We start from the raw sequence: 13,766 nt of genomic DNA on the forward strand, positions 1-13,766 counted from the left end.
TTCCCACATTCATGACATTCATAAGGTTTCTCTCCAGTGTGAATTCTCTGATGTCGAGTCAGTCCTGTACTTAAGCCAAAAGCCTTTCCACATTCCTTACATTCATAGGGTTTCTCTCCAGTGTGTGTTATCTGATGTTGAGCCAGATGTGAGCTCCATCGGAAGGCCTTCCCACAGTCGTGACATTCATAAGGCTTTTCTTCAGTATGCAGTTTATGGTTTTCAATGAGGTTGGAATTATAACTGAAGGACTTCCCACCCTCATTATACTTCGGGAAAATTTTTGAGCATATTTTATTACAGTTTCTGAGGGCTGAGTATAGTCTGAAGCTCTTTCCATATGTATCACACTTAGGGAGACTATTTCCTAACGAGATTCTTTGTTGGGGAAAATGAACCGGTCCCAGATGCACCCTTCTGGCACAATGAGTGTGGTCACGGCCTCTCACTTCATTAAGAGGTCTCTTTGGGGTATTTTTTACTATTCCAGGTGTATCTTCACTGTTCCGCTGCCTTTCTAACCTGGTGGCACATACCCAGGTTTCTCCCAACTCGGAGACACAGACATCACTATTTATGAATCTTTCTGAAAATGGTTCTTCCAGAGAAAGGCCCACGTTGGTAACTGATTCCTCCTTTTCAGGCCCAATCTCCCAATCTGAAAGAAATAAGAAACAGGTAAAATATCCCCTCTTCCTATTGCTGCACACATAGTCCTGTCTTCTGTCTCACCAATCAGGAAAAATGATTGAAACGCATAAAACATGAGTTACCTGAGGACAGAGACTGTGTTTTTTGCCTTTGTTTGTATTTCCAGCACAGCATAGCAGGTGCTCAATAAATGCACCCTGACAGCTTTTGTGTGGGGGCAAAGAATTGGAAATTGAAGGGATTCTCATCCATTGGGGAAGGGCTGAACAAGGTGTGGTGTATGAATGTAATGGAATACTATTGTGCTGTAAGAAACGATGAGCAGGCAGACTTCAGAAAAACCTGGAAAGACTCGTATGGACTGATGCTGAGTGAGGTGAGCAGAACCAGGAGACGGTTGTCTACGGTAACAGTCACATCATGCAAAGATCACCTATGAGAGACCTGGCTCTTCCCAGCAATGCAATGATCTAAGACAATTCCAAAAGACTCATGATGGAAAAGCTAAGCCCATCCAGAGAAAGAACGATGGAGTCTGGATGCAGATCGAAATCTACTATTTTCACTTATTTGCTATTTTTCATGTTTTGTTTTGTTTTTTTCCTTTTGGTCTGTTTCTTCTTTCACTACATGACTAACATGGAGATATGTTTTACATGACTGCACATATATAACCTACATCAAATTACTGTTTTAGGGAGGAGGGAGGGAAGGAGAAAATTTGGAACTCAAAATTTTATTTAAAAAATGAATGTTAAAAATTGTCTTTACATGTAATTGGAAAAAAGAGAATGCTATTTAAAAGAAAACATGCTTACTGACTAAAATTGAGAAATATTAAAAACCCATTATGTTTGTAGGGTTGTGATGAGGAAAGGTTTTTGGAACCCTTTTAAGGAATAAAAAGATATTACTCAATAATCAGCCAACAAGAATTTCTTAAGTGCCTCCTAGGTGACAGACACTGCACTGAGCAGTGGGGATAAAAACAAAGGCAGTTCACAAACGGCCCCTGCCTTCAGGAAGTTCACATTCTAATGAAGAAGCAAGTGTGTGACTGGCACATACAAGATCTATGCAGATTAGATGAAAAACCGTCCTGAGGGGAAGGCACGAATAACTCAGAGAGTCCAGTCAAGGACGGGAAGGAAAGATGACCAGGTAGTACATCAAGAGCAAGCAGTGAGGGGCAGATGACCCAAATGCTCCAGTGGTACCCCTCAGATGTCCAGAGAAAGTAGGGAAGGCCTTCAGCATGCAGCAGGAACAGCTACAGGGTGCATTCACGGGAAGACATGGCTAGCAGCCATAGTGGACAGAGGCAATGCTGGGTTTTGATCTACATTACTAGAGGGGACTTGAAAACTGATGCAGAAGGGAGGCGGTGCAGTATGTTGAAAAGACCACTGGCTCAGGGCAGAGGACGTGAGTTCAAATCTCACCACGCTGAGTGACCTTAAACTCTCGGCCGTATCTTCATCTCTAAATTGAGGCCCTTGGCCCAGATTGCCTCTGAAGTGTCTTCAGGCTCTGGGATCCATTTGAAGACTTTCATTGGTCACAAGTTATTTAAGAACCTTTCACAATGATCCTCACAAACTTCTGCAGTAAATAAGTCAGTTACTGTATTAGCTGATGAGGAAAAGAAGCCCCTTGCAGACGGTGAGATGGGCACTGGGGGGCAGTGCTAGTCCAAGCTGGGGTCTCAACAAAAGCCGACCCAATGTGCCTTCTGCTGCTGCACCATGAATCCTGGTGCCAGGAGGCATGCCCGTCTCGCACGTTCTCTTAAAGAACGGCACCTCAATGGAAGCTGCAGGGGCTACTTCAGCTTTTCAGAAAAAAACAGAACTAAGAAAAGTAACAGAAGTCAGAGGCTGCTAAAAGGGAATGAGCCCTGAGCAAAGGAGAGGACAGCAAAGGTGCTGCAGAGGAGGGGTCTGCCCAGACTTCCTCTCTCCGAGGGGAGATGATGAGGCCAGCACATTCTAAACCCCATCAGGAAGAGTCTGGATGGAATGTGTCTGGGTTTTCTTCTTGGCCTCCAGGGAAGGTTCAACAGGTCAGGCGGGGTGTAGACTACATATGCTCACAATCAGAGCCGTCAAAGACCAAAGAAGCTGCTTCAAATGACATGAGGAGCAGAGAACAACAAGGTCACCATCTTATGGCCGAGGAGGAGACCGAATCCCAGCGATGAAACGAGGTGCCCAAGATCACGTGGCTAACATACTCATAAAAAGCATGGAAAGAATGACTCCATCGGCATCTCCCACCATCAATCCCAGTGGCTTTTCTGCCGTATTAGCCTACCTGCACACGAGAGTAAACTAAAGTATAAGGGAAGAGTTCAGCAGAGGTTACATTAAAACATCAATAAAGCACCTACTGTGTGCAAAAGGCCAAAACAAAACCATCTCTGCCCTCAAGGAGCTTACATTTGACTTGGGACAATAGAAGGTGCATCAGTATATGCATATTTATGCAAACTAACTCTGCGGGTGGAAGTGCTAATAAGTGTGGGGACTGGGAAGGGTCTTATGTAGAAGCCAACACCTGAACTGTGCCCTGAAGAAAGCTGGGAGTTCTTTGAGACGGTGACAGGGAAAAAGTGCAGCTCCACCACCCTGGGACAGAGAAGGCGTTGAACTGGTCAAAGTGAACAAGCCAATGTGACTAGAACACGTGATCTGCATTTCTCTAGTTGTTAATAATTTGGATCTTTGATACGGTTAATGGTTTTGTTCATATCCTTTGATCCCTTATCCCTTGTCCACTGGAGTATGCCTCTTGGAGTTAAATCTCTGCGTTAAATTTCTAGATATCTCGGCTATCAGACCCTAATCAGAGATATCTGATAGAAAGACGGTTCCCTAAATATCTTCCCTTTCTATCCTCCCTGCATTTTGCTTATGCACAAGCTTTCCGATTTCTATTTTCTGTCTATTTTCTCTTTAGTGATCTTTGCTATATCTTATTTTGTTCATAATCTTCCCCCAGTGATAGCTGTGAAAGGCCTGAGGTAGGTAAGGGAGGGACACCTTCTATCTGGAAGTAAAGGTTATATATATATATAAAAAAAAGCATAAGAATGAAATTTAAAGAGAAAAGAAATAAAGCTGAAAGTTTGGTAGATGCCAGATTATGAAGCAGAAATAAGATTGGGTCGATGGAGACAAGACTGCTGAATTCAGTAATGAGCTAAATTTCATCGCTAACCCAACCACCCTTGTGATTTCAAGATTTTTTCATTCTAAATTCTCCTTCCTCCTCACTGATGAATAACTGAGAGTTGAAAAAAAGTGAAAGAAAACACTGCTAATCAATCCTGCATCGATTCCAGCCACCCCACGCAATAATTTTGCCTGTATTCAGTTAATCTACCTGTCACGACATAAACTTGCGGCGTGCATTTTGATATTTTCTTCGTGTGTCTGAACTCATTTCTGGGCTGCTCTTCTGCCCTCCGGAGGGCCCAGGGTTATTTGTAGATACTCAGCACGTGGCCCACAGGCGACGTTTGTTAAAGGACCTGATTATGGAGTAATCTGTTTCCCAGTGTTGCAGGGCAAGGATGAGTACCTGAGTGAAACACACGGCCCCACTCGAACGGGAGGAGTTGGCCGAGGAATGGAATACACTCTCCAGCGGGTCTTTGCTCTTGCTGCCGCAGCCCTTCCCCACAGTAATGCGGACCCCAGGCCACTCACGCTCCTCCCATCGCTCTGCGGGGGGCTAGCAGTGTTCCCTTGCTTTGGGCATCCCGGATGTTTGCTCTGATGGAGATGCGTTATAAGCCGTCCATCCAGCTGCAGGCCAGACCAATGATCACCCTTCACCCATCTGGTGCTTCCTTTGGGGATGGTTAAACCAAACCCTTGGAGAATGCCCAACCTACAGACCTCACCTCCACGGCATCCCCCAAGTTCACCAGAGAGCCAGCATGCTGGGACTTCCCTCACTTTCTCTTAAGGTGGTGAGATCACGGTGGAGCCCTCAGGTGGTCCCCCTGTGATCCCTTAAGTGACCACTCCATCTTTTTTTAAACCACATGCCTTCCTGATGACACCCTTTGCACCTCTTCTTCAAAGGTCCGAATTTGTCACGAGTTGTAGACAGGTCACATCACCACAGGCCTCCGGTCCCTTCTGGGTGACTCTCATTTTCCAGTACTCAGCAACTATCAACACTCACAGACTAGGGATAGGGTCTCAATCTGACCTTTCATCAACACAGAGATGGACAGGGGCAGCGAGGTGGCGCAGTGGATAGAGCACCGGCCCTGGAGTCAAGAGGACCTGAGTTCAAATCTGGCCTCAGACGCTTGACACTTATGAGCTGTGTGACCCTAGGCAAGTCACTTTACCCCATTGCCTAGCCAAAACAAACAAACCACAGGGGCTGACAAATGCGGACCCTCCCTCAGCCAATAAAGGCTGGTACTTGGTTAGCAACCTATAGCCTTAGATCACCTGAGTTCCAGTGATTTGCCCAGGATGTACCAGAAGCAGGACATCAACCCTGGTCTTCCTGATCCTCAGGCTACATCTCTATCCACTAAGACCTGAGTTCAGATCCAACCTCAGAGACTTACTAGGTGTGACCCTGGGCAAGTCACTTAACCTGTCTGCCCCAGTTTCCGTAACTAATAAATGGGGATAAGAATATTTTCCCCAGGGTGTGGTGAAGATCAAACATTTGCAAGTGATTAGTACAGTGCCCAACACTTAGTAGGTGCTTAAACGCTTGTTTCCTTCCTTCCTGTGTCTTGCTGCTTCTCACCAGCAGAACACTGCTATTAAAAAGGCGGATTTTGTCTCTAGAAGAAGCCTGAGGTCACTAAAGGAGCACTGAAGTTTCCTGAAGGCAGTTCCACACCCTCTCCTTCTGGTACTTAATTCTGGGCCTGATGCAGTGTCCCGTTGCTCTGTCCATCCTGGATACCGATGGACAGGCACGAGAGGCTGTCTATGAAACTGAAGGTCATTCGCCATCAGGACAATGACCGCTCTTCATCCGCCGTAGGAACGGTCAGACCAAACTCTTGGGGGTGGTTACAACTCTCTTCCAGAAGGTTCTGAAATGTTTCTGGGCTTGATTCAACCAGAATGATGTCAAGATGCCAGTAGGCTTCTTCAGATGACAAGTGATAACGAGAATAAATGGACGAGAAGATAAAAGGGAATCAAAAGGGAGGGGTGGGAGAAGAAAAGGGAATTTAAAAAGCAATCTGTCTGTAATCTTAAGGAAGAAAGAATCTTTGCCATCAGTATTTTGGTTAAACATTGGCAATGGGAAGGCTCAGTGTTGGAGAAACCACGGAAAGACAAACACACTGAAAATACACTGTTGGCAGACCTGGATATTGGTACTTACATTCTGGAAAACAAATCTGGAACAATGCAAAGAAAGTACCTAAGGTGGCCATACCCTTTGACCCAAAGATCACACAGTTAGGCATATATTCCACAGGTCAATAAGGAAAAAGAGGAGCTACATACATAGCTAAATGTTTATTTTGTTGTTGTTCAGTCGTGTCTGACTCTTCAGGACCCCATTTGGGTTTCTGGTTTGTTTTCTTTGCTTTTTGCTGAGGCAATTGGGGTTAAGTGACTTGCCCAGGGTCACATAGCTAGTGAGTATCATGTGTCTGAGGTTGGATCTGAACTCAGGTACTCCTGACTCCAAGGCCGGAGCTCTATCCACTGTGCCACCTAGCCGCCCCTCATTTGGGGTTTTCTTGGCAAAAATACTGGAGGAGTTTGCCATTTCCTTTGCCAAGTCATTTTACAGTTGAGGAAACTGAGGTAAACAGGGTTAAGTGACTTTTGGTAGGAAAAAGCTGGAAACAAAATAGATGCTCATCAGCTAGGGAATGGTTAAACAAATTGCCGTCCGTTACTGGAAGATTACTATACTTTAAGAAGTGACGTACTGAATATTGACAAGTCTGGGAAGACTTACAAGAGAAGTAAGTAGAACCAAGAAACCAACATATACAACGAGAACAGTGTAAACACAAAGAACCCCCAAAATCGGATGCTGAGAAAAGGGGACGACAGGCGGCCCCAAAGGGATCTGAGAAGACGCCTCCCTCTGCTCACCCGCAGAAGTGGGCATCCAGACATGCCCAGAACCGGGGGCAGGAGGCCTTGAAAGCCTCTGGTCCAATACGTAAGTAAAGGAATCGACCTCTCCCGTAACAGACCCAACAGGCATTGTTCCAGGCTCTGCTTAGACTGCAGACAGTGTCAGATTTTTTCAAGATGGAGATTAGCTTTGCCAGAGTTTTTTCCTTGTTTATGATGAGACGACTCGCTGCAAAGATGTAGGGTGAGGGAAGCAGTAAGAAATGCAGGGGATGTAAAAAACAGAACATTATCAATAAAAACCTCTTTTTGGAATATTTCTGCTCAAACCTAACATCTAAGAGCTATAATAAATTGATGCAAATTTCTAAGATTATGAAATATTTCCCAAAGGATAGATGCTGAAAGCACATAAACAAGGCAGTCAGGAGAAAAAAAAAAACCTCCCAAATTATTACGAGCCCCATGATAAACCATTCCAGGTTCTTTCTCCCCAGAAGACCATGCATCCCTGGCACCTGCCTGCAGGACCAGCTGCTCCTTGTCTCGTGTTCCCAGATCCCAGGGCCAGGAAGAGAAAGCGCTCTCCCTCATCATCACTGCCACCCCCAAACTGGCCCTCTGTCCCCATCAGGCAGAAAGCTCTCTTCCTCTGAGGTCTGCTCTACCCACCTCTATTCAACTCCTTCTCAGGAAATTCGGCGCCAGACCATCTTCCTCACTAACCCAACCGCTGTCCGTAAAGCGTGGAGTCTCACCACACGTGTCAGATTCCAGCCTTCCAGTTCACCAACCTCCTGTGACCTCCATCTTTCGCCCACTCAGCCACAGTGATGGCCATCACCCACAGCTGTTCCACCTCCATGATCCCAAACAAGGCAAGTCTTCTCTCCTCTTTCCACCTCTCCTTTTACCTCACCCCTCCTAAACCCATCGGCCATCAGCACGGCCTTTAGTCTCCCCTCCCCTCAGTTCTCCTGAGCCATCCGCCCCACTCTGGCCTCACTTCCCTGTCTTCACAGTTGATTCTACAATTGACCTGTCCCACATAACATTACCACCCTACAATGCTTTGTCCTTTGTCCTATCTCCAGGTACACCCTGCAGAACTCCAGGTCTGGATTATTCCCACCATCACTTTCTGCATGCCTACACACACTCCCAAACATTCCTGGAGAAAGTGACACAAGTAGGTCTTCTACAAACGTACGTTATCCTATCTCCACTAGACCGTCATTACTACTCAGCAATTCCTTCATTTTTTCCCTAACTCCTGACTGAAATCCTAAGAAGACCTGGAGAAGGGTCTCCAAATCAATGGACACTGATACCTGGAGATTTCGGCACAAAGGGAGAAAAGGTCCACTGGACAACACAGCTGTGGAAAGGAATGAAGGAAACCAGAGACTGAAGACTCCATCCTGACATCTTTTCTGGCGATAAGGATTGGCCGGCACTGAATGAGCAGCAAATACAGTCACAGGAAAAGACTTGTTCCTGTTGTGCGAGCTAATCTGGATCCGTGAATAGTCAGGCTCCTAATGTGTCAGACCAAAGATCTGAAGTAACCAAATACCAGGAGGAGGAGGAGGAGGTGTGGCGCATAACCAAACAACTCACGCCCAGAGTCACTTTAACAGCTGAAATAAAGCACAAAACCAACAAAGAACCACGATGTGACGTGCGCTTCAGAAGTTTAACCAGCATAAAGTAAAGGCCACAACAAGGGGCCACGAAAATCCAGAGAACGATTTGGGCAGCCAGCCTCTGACGTAGTTACCAAACGGACGGAAGGGGCTGCCAAAGGAAACAGGGATTAGAATGTAAACTCGTTTGTAACATTACAAAGAAGGATGGCAGGCGAATGAGAGCCCTAGCATCTCAAAAAGCAGAGAAAAGCAGGGTGGGGGGGGACCCAAAACCAGTCCAAAGAAAGCCTGGCAACACAGCCAGGCAAAGCCTTGCCCAGAGCAGTGATGCACAAAATGGTGGTGGGACCACAAACCAGCCCAATGGAAGAGACCCGTGTGAGTCAGGCTGTGGAGCCGTCTCCTCTATCCAGGCCCGAACGACTCCCCTTGGACCCTAACCAACAAGCCCTGAGGTGCTACAGGGGAGACAGCACTGGCACTGGAGGGAACCCAGAGGGGAGAAGCAGCAGGTCGGGATCCAGTGGGAAGACAGCCCTCCCCCATCCCAGAAGGGGAGGATGCCGACAGAAGGAAGGAGGAGGGGGACAGAACAGAGGGACCTTCATGACAGCGAAACAGTTACTGAGAATACGGGTGTGCCGACTGTCCCGTCTACACAAAATCCTCACGAGGGTCACCGATGCCCAGACCCCGGGCATCCCCCAGGAGGGCAGCAGTGAGACACAAGCCCACTTCCTCGCATGGCCAACAGGGAACGGTTTGCCTTGACAATACTGTTGCTAGGATTTGGTTTTTCCTTTTTTTTCCAATGGGGGAGAGATAAAAAAATGCTCGTTAATTTAAAAAATAAGGTATGAGTTCTTAAAAAAGAGTGGGAAACAAACAGCCATTGACAAGCGATATTCAACGACGACCCCTCCCTCTTTCCCAACTTCCCTATCAATGTCAGAGAGGCGGTCACCCTCCCAGGGGCTGAGCTTCACAGCCCTGGCGTCATCCTCAACTCCTCCTCTTGGCTTAATGTCATCTCACCAATACGCCACCCCCTCCTCTGCAGGCCCTCTCGCCTCACGCCTGGACTGCTGCAGGAGCTGCTGGGGTCGGGGGTCTGCCTGCCTCCAGGCTCTCTCCCCTCTGGTCCATCCTCCAGTCAGCCACCACTCCAGAGTGATTCTCCTACAACGCCGATTGACCGCGTCACCTCCTGCTCTGTAAACTCCAGAGGCTCCCTCCTGCCCCAGGACCAGATACAGAATGCTGCTTCACCCCTCCCCCCCCAGACCCTCCCTATACCTCGCGCCCTTCCTTGCCCAATCACTCTTCCTGACACATGTGGCTCCCCATTTCCAGGTCTTTGCCCTGGCCGTTCTCCAGGCCTGGAGCGCTCTCCCTCCCTGCCATCCCTTCGCTCCCTCGAGGCTCACGCTCCGCCAGGTCAGAACCTTCCCTGCCATCACCGCTGTCCAGACCCTGGACGGGCATCTTGCTTTCTATGCTTACTCTGTGGCACCCAGCTTGGTGCCCGGCACATAGTAGGGCCTTAACAAATGCTCACTGATGGCTGACTGAGAAGATAAAAGACCAATGAGGAGTTATGGGGGAAGGAACAAGCATTTGTTGAGGCCCTACTATGTGCCAGGCACTGTGCTAAATGCTTCACAACTCTGGCAGGTAAGTTACTGGGTTTCCCATTTTACATCTGAGAAGACTGAGGTAGAGGTGAAGCGCCTTGCCCAGCGTCACCAACAGCAAGTCTGAGGCAGGATTTCCTGAGCCAGTTGTGGGGGAGGGGCATTCCAGGCAGGAGGCACAGCCGGGACAAAGGCACAGGGGCAGCAGATGGGGTCCCACATCTAAAGATCAGCAGGTGAGTCAGAGCTGGAGTCAGTGAGGGGAAGGCAGCGAAGTCCAGAAATGCAGGAAGGGGCCAAACAGAGGACTTCACATTGATCCCGAAAGTGACGGGGAGCCACTGGGCTGACCAGATGGCAATAAAACAAGGAACCCAACGTCCACCCAAAAGGAGCCCGATGGGCGCAGACCACCACATCTGAGAAGAACGAGGTCACGAGGGTCACCAAGGAGCAGAGCGGGAAGAGAAGACGGCGAGTCGGCTGCGGTGGATGCCAGGTGAGGAAGGCCGCTGGGGCCAGCGGTGGGCCACCCGAGGACAGACGATGATCCCCCTGAGGGAGGGGAGGTCTGCTCTGGACTCTTCTGAAGCCGGCACCCTTTCCTTACCATCAGCAGGCAGATAGAGAGCTGCCCCGCCTGCACGTCGGCCCGTGGTCACCAGACCGTCTGGAGCCTCCCCTGTCTAAATCTCCGCCTGTTTCTAAGCTAAAGTAGCCTCCAGCAGGACTCCCATCGCTGACGGTGGAGAGCGGACGGCAGCCTCAATCCTGACCTGAGTAATCAGTCTTCCTGAACAGATCCTCTGTATTTCCTGGCCCAATAATGACAGAACTCTGCTGTGGAGTGGTCAATGGTTCTAATCAATGAGATGTAAAGAAAAAGCCTTCTCAGGCTTCCAGCAAACCGGGAACAAGTCCCAGGAAGGGCCGGTCTAACACCACCCTTGCCGAGCTCTGTTGATCTAAATGGTCAACAATCCCGGCCACTACGTGGGACCTTTTACAAATTCCAAGGAGTAAAACAGCCAATTCTGATGCAACAAACAGGAACTTCAGCTGACCCTGTGACCTAACTTTAGGTGGGAGACGAGTGTTAAGATCAAGGAGGAAAGGGGATTGTTCTGCTGAAAATGTCAAAGCTAAGTGCTCCTTGGGGGGGGGGGAACCATTTTTTTGCCTCTTTCTGCATACCCAGCGCTTAGCCCAGTGCCTGGCACACAGTAGGTGCTTAATAAACATTTATTGACTACCTTTGTATTCCTAATCCCAACCAAGTAGGGAATGCAAAGAGAGAGTGCGAGAAGAGGAAAGGTGGAGGTTGGAATGTTTTTCTAAATGAAAAAAAGTCCAGGTGGGTTTGAGGGTTACAGGCCCTGGGATTTCACTCAGTGAAATTTTCGCACAAATATCGCACATCTATCACTCTCACCTCTAGAGACTGAAGGAAAAGAAAAGAAAACGTTCTCTCCCAAAGAGGGCAAGATGTTTTTCTGTTTGAGGTTTGGAAGCCTGTTATCCACCAGGAGGCCTAAGTTAGAGAAAGCCTCCCTTCCTGCCGCTCCTGCTCAGGGGATCCAGACAGCCTCGTCCAGGTGAATCGGCAGCTAAGTCACTTAAAGCAAGTGGAGCAGACGATGCCTTTGCAAGCCCAGATGAAAAAACCCCGTCTGCACACCTGTGACACCACCACCAAAGAAAGAATAAAATTACTGAAATGGATTTCAACTACATAAAGAAACTAGTCCTGGCAGATGGTGTGGGGCCTGACTGGGTGGTAAAGATGTGCGAGGCTAAGGAAGAGAGAGGGATGGATGACTTGGAAATTCACGGCCTTTAATAAAAATCCACCGGGGAGAAAAGGCCAGCCCCCGCCCCCAAGGGGCTGCCATCCCCACCGGCTCCCTCATCCTGCGCCCTGCTGGGAGCGGGGGTAGGGGGCTGTAGGTGCTCTGGTCACTCCCACAAAGGAGAATGGGAAGGCTTATGGGAAGAGCCCAGAACAAAGACAGCTGTAAAGGGCCACACTGACCACAAGCTTGTCGAGGAAAAGCATCGGAATGCAGTACGGAAGCAGACATCCAGGATGAGTGTGTGATTTATCTGCAGATGAGGAAGGGGATGTGCGAGCCTGGCTGCAGGTACTCAGCCTTGAAGACAGGGGAAAGAGAACATCTGCCCTCCCTGGGGCACCCCTTTCCTTAAGCCTGGGGAGATGCCCCAGCACCCTGAAGGTCCCAAAACTGATGCTCCCGCCTGGCCTGAATCACTCACCTGGAGGGTGGATTCCAGGACCACCTCCCTCAGGCCTCCACGGTGCCTCCCCTCGCTCCAGCTGGACAATCACCTCTGGTGTGGAAGTAGCCAGTCCTGCCCATTGGACACAGAGAAAGGCTCAGGACAGACGGCCTCCCGCCTCCGGGTCAATCCTAGCTCCTGTCTCTGGAGGAGCAGGGGGGCACACCAGGAAGACCCCAAGGGCAGGAGGAAAGACCACTGAGTGACAGCCTTTCCAAAATGGATAAGGGGTCAGAGAGAAAATGGCTTCATGGGACCCACTTCCTGCTGAGAGGGCAGGTTCTTGGACCAGATGGGGCAGAGAGTGGAGGCTGACTTAATCAGGCTGCCAGGCTCCAGATGCACCTGGGGTCAGGAAGCGCCAAGTGTCCCGTCTCTGGGTCCCAAGGATCTCTCGCCTCTGAGGCCACCCAAGACCAGCCCAACACTTGAGGCCCTCCCCAGCGGACATCCCGGGTCCCAGGGGCGGCCCTCCTCACCCAGGCACACCAGGTTCTGGTAGTTCTCCAGCATCACGCTCCGGTACAGCTCCTTCTGAGGAGGGGCCAGCCGCCCCCACTCCTCCGCCGTGAAGTCCACGGCCACGTCCTGGAACGTCACAGAGGCCTGCAAGACCAAATACACTTGCGCTCACAACAGACCACAATTTCTACCGTCCTGGGAAGAGGAGGAAGCTGGCAGGACAGCTAAAGGGGAGAGAATAGCCTTGTCTCCTTGGATTTTCTGCAGCCTTTGACGCTGTCTGTCACCCTCGTCTCCTGGATTCTCTTTTATCTCTAGTTTTCCTGTCACCCCTCTCTCCTGGTTCTCCTGCTACCTGACTACTCCTTCTTCGTCCAGATCTTCATGTGGGTCATGCCCATTAACTGAGAGCACTGCCAAAAGCCTCTGTCCTGGGCCCTTTTCTCTTCTCTCTCTAAACTACTGTGTTTAGTGACCTCATCAGCTCCCATGAATTTATTTATCACCACAGATGACTCTGGGATCTACTTATCCAACCCTTACCTCTTTCTTAACCACTAGACTCACACCTCCAACTATTAGATATCTCAAAGTGAATGTTCTGTTAGATGTCTTGAACTCAATACATCCAAAACTGAATTCACTTTTTCCCCCAACATATTGTGAGCTCCTGATGGCAAGGACTGTCTTTTGCCTTTCTTTATAACCCCAAGGTTATAAAGGGCTTGGCACAATGCCCAGCACATAGTAGGTGCTTAATAAATGTTTACTGACTGACTTAACCCTCCCCCCTCCTACCTTTCTCATTACTGTGGAGGGCACTACCATCTTCCCAGTCCCTGAGGCTCCCAACCTAAGAGTCATCCTAGATTCTTCACTCTTTCACCTCCCCCATCCAACATGGCATCAAGGCCTTTCCAATGGACCTCTGCTACATCTCTGGTCCATTTCACCTCTGCAGCATCTCTGATGCATTTCACCTC

The 13,766-nt window shown here is 49.0% G+C and overlaps 1 pseudogene; it reads right to left on the reverse strand.

Moving 5' to 3' along the window:
• The window catches only part of LOC114030807, a 31,816-nt pseudogene that overhangs the window by 1,299 nt on the left and 16,751 nt on the right, over positions 1-13,766 (reverse strand).

The sequence above is a fragment of the Vombatus ursinus genome, unplaced genomic scaffold, assembly GCF_900497805.2.
Source record: "Vombatus ursinus unplaced genomic scaffold, bare-nosed wombat genome assembly UNPS02015012.1, whole genome shotgun sequence".
In the NCBI taxonomy this organism is placed as follows: domain Eukaryota; kingdom Metazoa; phylum Chordata; class Mammalia; order Diprotodontia; family Vombatidae; genus Vombatus; species Vombatus ursinus.